Source organism: Lonchura striata, chromosome 33 (assembly GCF_050655825.1).
Source record: "Lonchura striata isolate lonStrDom1 chromosome 33, ASM5065582v1, whole genome shotgun sequence".
Classification (NCBI taxonomy): domain Eukaryota; kingdom Metazoa; phylum Chordata; class Aves; order Passeriformes; family Estrildidae; genus Lonchura; species Lonchura striata.
The window spans coordinates 5,598,973-5,611,558 of record NC_140735.1 but is presented as its reverse complement, the minus strand read 5'-3'; the positions used below and the strand labels follow the sequence as shown (position 1 = coordinate 5,611,558).

Here is a 12,586-nt window from a genome sequence, read left to right as displayed (position 1 = left end):
TCCAAGGGACCACTGTGACACTGCGGGGCCTCGTGGCACCAAGGACATCACTGTGGCACTGCTGGGCCACATGGTCCCAAGGGGCCAGTGTGAAGCAGCAGGGCTTGGTGGATCCAAGAGTCCATCGCAGGTATTTAAGGGTCTCGTGGAACCAAAGGGCTGTTGTGATCCTGTGGGGCATTGTGGATCCGTGGAGAGCATTGTGGCATTGCAAGGCCCCATGGAATCATGGAGACCATTGTGACACTTTGGGCCCCATGGAACCAAAAAACCATTGTGACCCTGCAGGGCCTCATGGAAGCGCAGGGCCGTTGGGACACTTGAGAAGCAAGGAGAACATTGTGACATTACAGGGCCTGGTGGAACCAAGGGAACATGGAATGGGTCTGGCTGGTTGGGCCTCCCAGGGACCACCTGACAGGTCCAGCTGATCTTGGAATGCCTAGGGCTGCCTCTCATCAGCCCCTGGAGACCTGGAGCTCTGTGCCTTCCTTCCTACTAAAATGAACCATCCATCTTTCCAGGTGCCCATGGCCAAAATTGATACTCCTCCTGAAAAGCTCCTTATATGCAAGGGTTCTCCCAGACAAAAGTTGCCAGGACAGAGAGCTCTGGCTGGCCTTGGCCTCTGGTGGTTACCTCTTATCTCAAGGAAGCCCTGAAGAAAGAATTTGAACAGGTTTGACCACTGAGACATCAATGAGTCTCTCTTCCTCTGAAAAACTCAGATGCTCTTCTGATCATATGTGTTTTTTCTTTCTCATTGTGTGTTATGCATGAAATATTATTTTCAGCTAAAAAATAGTATTCTTCTTACTTTACCAGTGTTTTCAGACACAAAACAACTTGTCTACATATGGATCCAGGTCACCTGTACAAGCAAACACAATGAAGAATGCAGCAGGAATGATTTGTCTTTGCTCCCATCTGTCACATCTCTGGAGCTGGAGGTGCAGCCCCAGAACTTTGGAGGCCTCAAGGGCTCACCAGCTCAGCTCCCACACAGAGAACTTGCCGACCATGTTCTGCTGGCCTTGGCCCCTGCCCGCTCAGCCAGGCTGAGATGGACACTGATGGATTCTGTGCCAGGCTCTCCCAGCCCAGCCCAGCTCCCTGCCAGCTCTGCCAGCTGCCCTGAGCTCTGGGCAGCACCAAGGGCCTCTCCCCAGCACAGCCCAGCCGGTTCTGGCCCCACAGATCTGCTCAGCCCAGGCTGCTCTGGGCACTGCCCCACGGCCTCAGCCCCTGCCAAGGGCACAGCAGCAGCTGCAGCTCAGCCAGGACTCAGCCCCACCATGGGGGAAGGGGTTTGGCCAAGGCCAAAGGAGCTCCCTGGGTGTGCTGCTCCCCTCTGCCTGAGGTGCTGAGAGCTCTGCAGCCCCTCCTGCCATCCCATCTGCCCAGGCCAGCACAAGAGCCCCGGCCCTGGGGCCCTCCAGAGCTGCTCCTGCTCCAGGCCCAGGGCCCATCCCAGAGCTGGGGCAGCCCCAAAGCTGAGCCCATTTCTGCTCATTGCTGCTCTGATGGGGATGGATCCTGAGCACCTTGGAGGTTGGTGATGAACTTTACTACTCCAGAGACCTCTTCTTTCTTGAGCTCTTCAGTGTAGAAATTCAGTGACAAAGGCTCATTCATATTTCTTCCAAACACCCAAACAAGACAAGCCCATGGAAATAATTCAAGTCTTCAATTCTTCAGTGGTTAATTAGACAGATTGCAGGAGTGTATTCAAAGTCAAGCCACTATATTGAAAACAGTGCAGAGGGAATTGTTTTGTCCTGTTTACTTTTCCTATTTATAGATTGATATTATCAAACCCCAGTTTATATGGATCCCCAGCATCTCCTAATCCATTTTTAGTAGGTATGAAAATCAAGACCCCTTGTTGCTGACAGTCTGAAGAGGGTCTCACAGAGACCCAGCTGGAGTAATGACACCCAAACCAATATGGCTTGATGTCATCCTCCTTTATTGTCTAATTTTTTCATGTTTTATGCCTTTATTGCCTTACATAATACAATAGCAAATTAACATTCATTTGTTAATGTAATAAATGTAATCATATTATGTTAATCAATGAATATTTCTTTGCTATTGTCACTTATTTATTGGCTGTTATTCTACAAGCATCTAATCAGGTTATAGTACGTGACAGTTTTCATGTACTACTCAGCACCCAGCATTGGCTATTGTGTTTGTACAAGGCCTATTGTCTTTCCAAGGATGTCCTAAGTACTTTAAAGTAACTAAAGTAACTCTGTAATCTGCAGGCCAGGGTTGTCCAGCTCCTGCAAAGGAACAGCATCAAGGAGAGCACATCCTTGTTCCACGAGAAATTCCTCAACATGCTGTGGATCCAAGGATCCTTTGTGATCCTCCAGATCTTCATGGAACCATGGGTGCATTGAGGCACAGCCGGGCCTTGTGGCAAGCAAAGAAACCTCTGTAAAATGCAGGGTAACTCACAGAACCAAGGAGTCCATTGTTAGGGGAAAAAACCTATGGAACCAAGGGTCCATGGTGACAAAGTGGGGCCTCATGGAAACAAGGGGTCACCGTGACACTGTGGGACTGCATGGTAGGAATTGTCCATTAGGACAATGTGGATCCACGGAGGCCGTGGTGACACGAAGGAACCTCATGGATCCAAAGGGCCATTGTGATGCTGAAGAACTTCATGGAACCCAGGGTCCATTATGACACAGTGGGCCGGCATTGGAAGAGAGGAACCATTGCTGACAGTAGAGAAACTCATGGAACCAAGGGGCATGGACGCATGGGACCATTGTGACACAGCAGGGCCACATGGAACCAAGGAGACCAGTGACATTTAGGAAGCTCATGGAACCAAGGGTCCATTTTGACACTGCAGAAACAAGGAGACCATGGCTGACACTATGGAAGCTCAGGGAACCAAGCAGCCATTGTGACACTGCAAGGTGTTGTTGAACCGGGGAGACCATTGTGACCCTAGAAAACCTGATGGCACTAAGGGTTTATTGTGACACAGCAGGGTCCCATGGAACCAGTTGTCCATTGTGACAATGCAGATCCGAGGAGACCATGGTGACAACTACGGAAGCTCATGGAACCATGGGTCCATTGTGACAAAGCAAGGCCTCATGGAACCAAGGAGATCATTGTGACATCATGGAATCTCATGGAACTAAGGATCCATTGTTAGAATCCAGAGCCACGGAGACCATTGTGACACCATAGAACCTAGTGGACACAAGTAGATCATTGTGACATCATGGAATCTCATGGAACCAGGGTTCCGTTGTTACAGTCCATAACCAAGGAGATCATTGTGGCATCGTGGAACCTCGTGGAACCAAGGGTCCATTGTTACAGACCAGAACAAAATAGAATTGTGATATCGTGGAACACTGTAGAAGCAAGGGTTCATTGTTATACTCCAGAGCCATGGAGACCATTGTGGCATTAGGAAACTCATGGAACCAAGGGTCTGTTGTTACAGTCCAGAACCATGGAGACCATTGTGACAACGGGGAACCTCGTGGAACCAAGGGTCTGTTGTTACGGTCCAGAACCATGGAGATCATTGTGACATCATGGAACCTCGTGGAACCAAGGGTCCATTGTTACAGTCTGGATCAAGGAGATCATTGTGACATCATGGAATCTCATGGAACCAAGGGTCCATTGTTACAGTCTGGAACCAAGGAGACCATTGTGACATCATGGAACCTTGTGGAACCAAGGGTCTCCAGAATCAGGGACACCACTGTGACCGCACGGAACCTCACAGAACCAAGATTCCATTGCTATGCAGTGGGGCTTCATGGAACCAAGGAACCACTGTGACACAGCAGGGCCGCATGGAACCAATGGTCCATAGAGATACTGCATATCCAAGGAGACCATGGTGATGCTGTGGTGTAGAAAAAATGACGGGAGACAAGTCCATTCTATAATGTCAACAAGTCTCAGTTTATTCCAAGCACGCATGTACAGTTATACCCATTATAATGAAGCTCATGCATATTGCAAAACTTAGGCTCATCATTGGTGTATCAAAAACAGGTCAACCCTGCCTTTGGGGCTTTCTAAGCTTGCTTTGTTTTCCCTTACACTTATCTTTTTTGCTGACCATTCTACTGTTGGGAACCAGCTTACCCAAGGACATAAGATATTGTTGCTACATCTGCTATTGCTGCACTCTGCAATTTTCAGCTACTGCTTCACTAACTGCACGTAGTCATGTCCTTTCTCACGAAGCCATTCATCCACAAAACTCTCCACACTGTGGAACCTCATGGAATCAGGGGGCCGTTGTGACACAGAAGAACCCCTTGGAATCAAGGCAACCATGTTACGCTATGGAACCTCATGGAAACAAGAGGCCATTATGACACTCTGTGGTCTCATTGGAACAAAGGACATGGCTGATGGGACAGAGGCTCCTGGAAACTATGGGACATTGTGACATTGCAGGGCCTCATGGAACTTAGGAGACCACTGACACTGAGAACCTTCTGGAACCAAGCAGCTATTTTCACCCTAAAGAACCAAGGAGACCATTGCTGACAGCACAAACCTCATGGAACTGAGGGGCTGTTGGTATACAGCTGTCAGAACCCCGGCCTGGTTCAGGGGTTCCATGTGGTGGTAAAGTCTCTCCTCCAACCCGTGCTTTTAAAGAAAACTCTCAGCCTCTTGTTTGGTCTCAAGGCAGTTTATTGCAAGCTATCTGAAAGATTGTCTTCTCTGGCTACTGCGGTTTGGTCAGCAGCTCAGGCAGAGGCACACACACCTCTGACATCCTCTCTGACCACTGTCTTCTTCTTCTCTCTCCCCTGCTCAGGGCTGCTGCTATTTTTTACATGACACATTACATGATACATGTTTACAGTTTTTCCCCAATACCTACTACCTGTATTAAATGGTGCTTTTCTAATCTGCACCAATCCGTAAGTGCCAACATCATCAAGAACATGGAGGTAAGGAAGAAGAAAGAGGAGGAACAGGACCGGCCTACATTCCTCCATCTTAAAACTTCTGACCCCCCATGTACAAAGTAAAAACCCCACTGTACAGGTGTTAAAACCCCCTTGTACAATACTGAAAATTCTTCCCTTTGCTTGGTAACTACTTCTACTATAATATCTAAACTTTTGTGACTGCTTGTTCCACCTTCAAAGTTGGTAAATCATTCCAAATGGCTCAAACTCAAAATCACAGCTGTTTGCAGCTGCCTGCCAAGGTCTCAAATGCCTCCAACCAGGGCCTGGAACCTCCAAAAACGTCTGAGGGACATTTTGAGTTCCAACATCTTTCCTTCCTGTTTGAACCAGAAACACCTGTTTGGTCACTTTGTTCACGGCCCTACGAATGCACAGAAAATGCATGGCAGAACAAGCAGAAGAACTAGAAGCCCTATAAAAATATAAAATGCTACTTTCAAAAGCTCCCTCCGCAATGGTGAGAGATTAAAGAAGTTAATGAAATCATCCCACCAGGATCCTGTAACTTCTTTCAATTTGCTGATGCTGCTTTGTATTTGCTTTATATTTTCATGGATAGATTTTGAGTGATCAGACAAGTTCATGCAGCACATCCCCTCAAATTCTTCACACCCATGCCCATGTGACAGCAACAAATAATCAATTGCCGCCCTGTTCTGAAGTGTTGCTTGTCTTGCACTGCTGATATCTGTTAACATGTCGCTTAGTGCAGACGAAATGGCTCGAGTGTGTTTACTCCACCAACATGCCATGTGGTCCAATTGTGTCAAGGCCACCCCTGATGCTGTTTGGGGTGAGAAAATTGCTACTGCAATTCTCCGAGCCTTGTCCCAGGTATAAACTTCATCATCACAATTGGGACTATATTGTTCAAGGGATCTTTTTTCCCTGTGTGTCTGCTCCCTTAAAATTTCTAAATCAGGTGTTATCAATGAGAGTTCCCCAATGCTGCATGGGCCGCCCTTGATTTTTGCAGGGATAGCAGTCCAAATTCTGTCCCTGCAGATTAAAACCACTCCCTTTGGTAAAAAGCTGGATGCTGGAGGGATGGTTTGCTCATCATTTTGGTGTAATTACACCAGGATGATGCATTTCTATAAAAGAGTTGGTTTGGAGTGACATCTATTATGTGGTTATCTGTTTCTGCCACTCCCAATGGGTTAAATTTAATACAGAATTTCATTTTTGCTGACCCAAATATGTCCAGTTCTGGAGGTTCAAAGTGAGCCACAGGAAGGTACTGTGTCCAAACAGGCTATCCTTCCACAGGATCCAAAATAGATTTCAGAACCTTTGGAGGGATGCTTTTTGGGATTGGCCATTCCTCTGATAGTAAAATGGTTTTAAAATCATAGGGAGTAAGGGTTAAAAGGAAAAATAAGCTTAATAGGCCCTGGAAAAACAAACACTCTAAGCACATGGAGAATTCGTACTTACTAGAACTGCACCGTGTAGCTAGTACATGATAATTGATATAATTGTTAGATGTGATGATTGTTTAGTAATTAAATATAATTGCTGTTTAATCATAAGAATGATCATGAGAAACACTGGTCAGGGACCTAAGAAAGATCACAAGAAACTTATGTCAATGTATACAATAGAACAATGTAAGATTAATAACAAATATGTGAGTTGTGTAACGATGAATATAAAATACGTTCAGCTCGAAAGCCATGTCGGAGTCAGATTTGGGTCTGTACCCCTGATTCCCAGAGCTCTCAACAAAAGCAGCTGCAGATAATCATATCCCGGGATTATTTGTTTTTCCGAACGCTAACAATGGTTGCCATGGAAACTGACCATAGCAACAGGGGCTGCTGATGGTTGCCATGGAAACTGACCATAGCAACAGAGGCACGGGATGGTTGCCATGGAAACTGACCATAGCAACTGGGGCTGGGGATGGTTGCCATGGTAACTGACCATAGCAAATGGATCTGGTGATGGTTGCCATGGAAACTGACCAAAACAAATGGGTCTGGTGATGGTTGCCATGGAAACTGACCATAGGAACAGCGCCTGGTGATGGTTGCTATGGAAACTTACCATAGGAACAGTTCCTGTTGATGGTTGCCATGGAAACTAACCATAGCAACAAGGGGATTGGGATGGTTGCCATGGAAACTGATCATAAAACAGGGCCACGGGATGGTTGCTATGGAAACTGACCATAGCAACAGGAGCTGGAGATGGTTGCCATGGAAAAAATACATAGCAACAGTGTCCTCTAATGGTTGCCATGGAAAAAAACTATAGATCCAAGGGGTGATGATGGTTGGCATAGAAACTGACCATAGCAACAGGGGTTGAAGATGGTTGCCATGGAAACTGACCACAGAAACAGGGGCTCGTGATGGTTGCCATGGAAAAAATCCATAGCAACAAGGGAATTGGGATGGTTGCCATGGATACTGACCAAAGAAACAAGCGCTGGTGTTGGTTGCCAGGGAAACTGACCATAGCAACAGGGGGCTTGTGATGGTTGCCATGGAAATTGACCATAGCAACAGGAGCTTGGGATCGTTGCCATGGAAACGGACCATAGCAACAGGAGGTTGGGATCGTTGCCATGGAAAAAAACCATAGCAACAGGGGCTGGTGTTAGTTGTCATGGAAACTGACCATAGCAACAGGGGGCTTGTGATGGTCCGCATGAGAACTGACCATAGCAACTCAAGGTTTGTGATGGCCGCCATGGATACTGACCATAGCAAATGGGTCAGGTGATGATTGCCATGGAAAATGACCATAGCAACTGGAGCTAGTGATGATTGCCATGGATACTGATCATAGCAACAGGGGGCGTGTGATGGTCCCCATGAGAAATGACCATAGCAACAGAGCCTGGTGATGGTTGCCATGGAAACTGACCATAGCAACAGGGGCTGGTGTTGGTTGTCATGGAAACTGACCATAGCAACAGTGGGTTTGTGATGGCCGCCATGAGAACTGACCATAGCAACTGGGGCTGTTGATGGTTGCCATGGAAACTGACCATAGCAACCGGGTCTGGTGATGATTGCCATGGAAACTGACCATAGAAACAGCGGCTGGTGATGGTTCCTATGGAAAGTGACCATAGGAACATCGTCTGGTGATGTTTGCTGTGGAAACTTACCATAGGCACAGTTCCTGTTGGTGCTTTCCATGGAAACTAACCATAGCAACAAGGGGATTGGGATGGCTGCCATGGAAACTGACCATATAACCGGGCCACGGGAGGTTGCTATGGAAGCTGACCATAGCAAGAGGTGCTGGAGATGGTTGCCATGGAAAAAAACCATAGCAACAGTTTCTTCTAATGGTTGCCATGGAAAAGGACCATAGATCCAAGGGGTGGTGATGGCTGCCATAGAAACTGACCATAGCAACATGGGCAGGTGATGGTTGTAATGGAAAAGGACCATGGCAACAAGGGGATTGGAATGGTTGCCATAGAAACTGACTATAGCAATTGTGTCTTCTGATTGTTGCCATGGAAATTGACCATAGCAACAGGAATTGGTGTTGCTTCCCATGAAAACTAACCATAGCAAAAGGGGCATGTCATGGTTGCCATGGAAACTGGAGCTGGGGATGGTTGCCATGGATACTAACCATAGCAAATGGGACTGGCGATGATTGCCATGGAAACTGACCATGCCAACAGGGGCTGGTTATGGTTTCCATGAAAACTGACCATAGCAACAGGGGCTTGGGATGGTTGCCATGGAAACTGACCATAGGAACCAAGGCTGTTGATGGTTGCCATGGAAACCGACCACAGGAACAGGGGGGTTGTGATGGCCGCCATGTATATTGACCATAGCAACCGGGGCTGGTCATGATTGCCATGGAAACTGACCATAGCAAATTTGTCTGGTGATGGTTGCCATGGAAAGTGACCACAGGAACAGGGGGTTTGTGATGGCCGCCATGAATACTGACCATAGCATCCGGGGCAGGAGATGGTTGCCATGGAAACTGACCATAGCAAATGGGTCTGGTGATTCTTGCTATGGAAACTGACCATAGCAATAAGGATTGGTGTCGGTTGCCATGGAAACTGACCATGCCAACAGGGGATGTTTATGGTTTCCATGAAAACTGGCCATAGCAACGGGGGCTGAGGATGGTTGCCATGGAAATTGACCATAGTAAATGGGGCATGTCATGGTTGCCATGGAAACTGACCATAGGAATGGGGCTAGTGATGGCTGGCACGGAAACTGACCATAGCAACAGGGGATCGTGATGGTTGCCATGGAAAAAATCCATAGCAACAAGGGAATTGGGATGGTTGCCATGGATACTGACCAAAGAAACAGGCGCTGGTGTTGGTTGCCAGAGAAACTGACCACAGAAACAGGGGTCTTGTGATGGCCGCCATGGAAACTGACCATAGCAAATGGGTCTGGTGATGGTTGTCATGGAAACTTATCATAGCAATAGGGGGCTTGTGATGGCCGCCATGGATACTGACCATAGCAAAAGGGGCTGGTGATTGCCATGGAAACTGAATATTGCAATTGTGTCTTCTGATTGTTGCCATGGAAACTGACCATAGCAACAGGGATTGGTGTCGGTTGCCATGGAAACTGACCATGCCAACAGGGGCTGGTTATGATTTCCGTGAAATCTGACCATGGCAACTGGGGCTGGGGATGGTTGCCATGGAAACTGACCATAGCAAATGGGTCTGGTGATGGTTGCCATGAAAACTGACCATAGCAGCTGGAGCTGGGGATGGTTGCCATGGAAACTGACCATAGAAGCCGGGCTGGTGGTGGTTGGCATGGAAACTGATCATAGCAACAGCGACTGGTGATCCTCACTATGAGAACTGACCATAGCAACCGGGGCTGGGGATGGTTGCCAGGGAAGCTAGCCATAGCAACAGCGGCTGGTGATGGTTGCTATGGAAACTGACCATAGTAACAGGGGCCTGGAGATGGTTGCCATGGAAACTGACCATAGAAACTGGGGCTGGGGATGGTTTCCATGGTAACTGACCATAGCAAATGGGTCTGGTGATGGTTGCCATGGAAACTGACCGTAGCAACTGGAGCTGGGGATGGTTGCCATGGAAACTCACCATAGCAAAAGGCGTCTTGGGACAGTTGCCATGGATAATGATCATAGCAACAGGGGCTCGTGATGGTTTCCATGGAAAAAAGCCATAGCAACAGGGGAATTGGGATGGTTGCCATGGATACTGACCAAAGAAACAGGCGCTGGTGTTGGTTGCCATGGAAAACTGACCATAGCAATAGGGGGCTTGTGATGGTCCCCATGAGAACTGACCGTAGCAACAGAGGCTAGTGATGGTTGCCGTGGAAACTGACCATAGCAACAGGCGGTTTTTGATCTTTGCCATGGAAACTGACCATAGCAACCGGGGTTTGTGATGGTTGCCATGGAAACTGGTCATAGCAACTAGGGCTTGTGATGGTTGCCACGGAAACTGACCATAGCAACAGGGGCTGCTGATGGTTGCCATGGATCATAGCAATGGGTCTTGATGAGGTTTGCTAGGGTTATTCAGGGAATCCCTATTGATGCTCTGGCAGGTCTGGGATCCTGGTAGGGGGTCAGGAACCCCCCATACAGGTCTCCGAGAGACACTCTCTCTGATCTCTGTCCATGGAAAAGACTTTTCAATCTTACAGGATGAATGAGAAGATCTGAGTGTTTGAGATAAGTAATAATTAGTGTGACATGGGTGCAAAAGTAGAATTTAAGTATTCTAGATAAGCGGTTCAAAGGAGGCAAGATGGAAGATATTGTGTGTGTCTTGTCCTTTTTCTTCATCATGCTTTCCATGTTTCACTGTAGTGTTGGCATTTTTCTATTGCTTTAGGCTGGGGACACACTGTTCAACGTAGGTGATAGGTATTGGCACGTTATTGTAAATATAGCACACATAGTTTCTGGTATATAATGTTTGTAACATCCCACTGAGTTGCTGAGCCCCACACACTGCCCTGCAGGACAGTCCTGCGGAACGGCAGCAGAACATGTTAGACATAAACAAGAATAAACAACCTTGAAAACCAGCACAGATTAATTATGTCTTCTTCGTTGGCAGCGGGGCTGAGAGGGGTCTGCCAAGCAGAGCTGAGCCCCCAGGACACAGGGAAGCAGCTGCTGGAAGGGACAGCTCCAGGCAGCAGAGCCCTGGGCAGGCAGTGGGGAAACTCCCTCCAAGCTGTGCTGAGATGTTTAAAGTCCTCTCCAACCCAACCATTCCATGTTGTTTTTTTTTTTACAGATCCACATGCGAAGGCACCACAAATGTCCAACAGCAGCTCCATCAGCCCCTTCCTCCTGCTGGCACTGGCAGACACGCGGCAGCTGCAGCTCCTGCACTTCTGCCTCTTCCTGGGCATCTCCCTGGCTGCCCTCCTGGGCAACGGCCTCACCATCAGCGCCGGAGCCTGCGGCCACCACCTGCACACGCCCATGTTCTTCTTCCTGCTCAACCTGGCCCTCAGGGACCTGGGCTCCATCTGCACCACTGTCCCCAAAGCCATGCACAATTCCCTCTGGGACACCAGGGACATCTCCTACTCAGGGTGTGCTGCACAGCTGCTTCTGTTTGTCTTTTTCATTTCAGCAGAGGTTTCCCTTCTCACTTTCATGTGATACAAGAGCTACATGTCCATCTGCAAACCCCTGCACTACGGGACCCTCCTGGGAAGCAGAGCTTGTGCCCACATGGCAGCAGCTGCCTGGGCCAGTGTCTTTCTCAATGCTCTGCTGCTCACGGCCAATACATTTTCCATGCCCCTGTGCCGTGGCAATGCCCTGGGCCAGTTCTTCTGTGAAATCCCACACATCCTAAAGCTCTCGTGTTCAGTGCCTGTTTAGCATTTGGCTGTTTTGTGTTCATTGTTTTTTCAAATGTGCAGATCTCCAGGGCCATGCTGAGGATCCCCTGTGAGCAGGGACGGCTCAAAGCCTTTCCCACCTGCCTCCCTCACCTGGTCATGGGCTCCCTGTTTGTCAGCACTGCCGCATTTGCCTACCAGAAGCCCCACTCCACCTCCTCCCCATCCCTGGATCTGGCCCTGTCAGTTCTGTATTCGGTGGTGCCTCCAGCCCTGAACCCCCTCCTCTACAGCTGGAGGAACCAGGAGCTCAAGGCTGCAGTGAGGAGACTGATGACTGGATGTTTCAGGAACACTAAACTGCTGGTCAATTTCTGCAAATCACTTGTAATAAAAGTCATTTTTGATACTTCTTGGTTTCATTTGGAAGGATCTTTTTCTTTGTAGCACTCATTTAATATTATTCTCAAAGAAATGCCATTTTTGGTGCCAATTCTCATTCTGAATCTTTCCACCTTCACTGTGCCCACAGACTGTGTCAATGAGGGGCTGCACTCTCAGTGGCTTTAAAAGAACTAAAGGATGTCCCAGCACAGTTTTCTGCAGAGATGCTCTTTTGTTGCCTTCTCTGGAGCTGCAGCAGCAATGTCTGTGTGCAGAGCTGGGGCAGATCAGGGCTGGCACAGCAGCTGTGCCCAGGAGCAGCAGCACTTGGTGGTGCCAGTGCTGCTCCCGTGGCCCTGCCCCGCTGCCCTGGTGGCCCTGGTGTTGCTGCAGGGCCTGAGT

The 12,586-nt window shown here is 48.3% G+C and overlaps 1 protein-coding gene across 1 annotated transcript in view; it reads left to right on the top strand.

Moving 5' to 3' along the window:
• The window catches only part of LOC144247987 (uncharacterized), a 31,870-nt gene extending 19,658 nt beyond the window's left edge, over positions 1-12,212 (top strand). Inside the window, exon 2 of the transcript XR_014950720.1 lies at positions 11,242-12,212. The gene's annotated coding sequence lies outside the window, so the exon portion shown is untranslated. The remainder of the gene's footprint in view (positions 1-11,241) is intronic.
• The last annotated feature ends 374 nt before the right edge of the window (positions 12,213-12,586 follow it).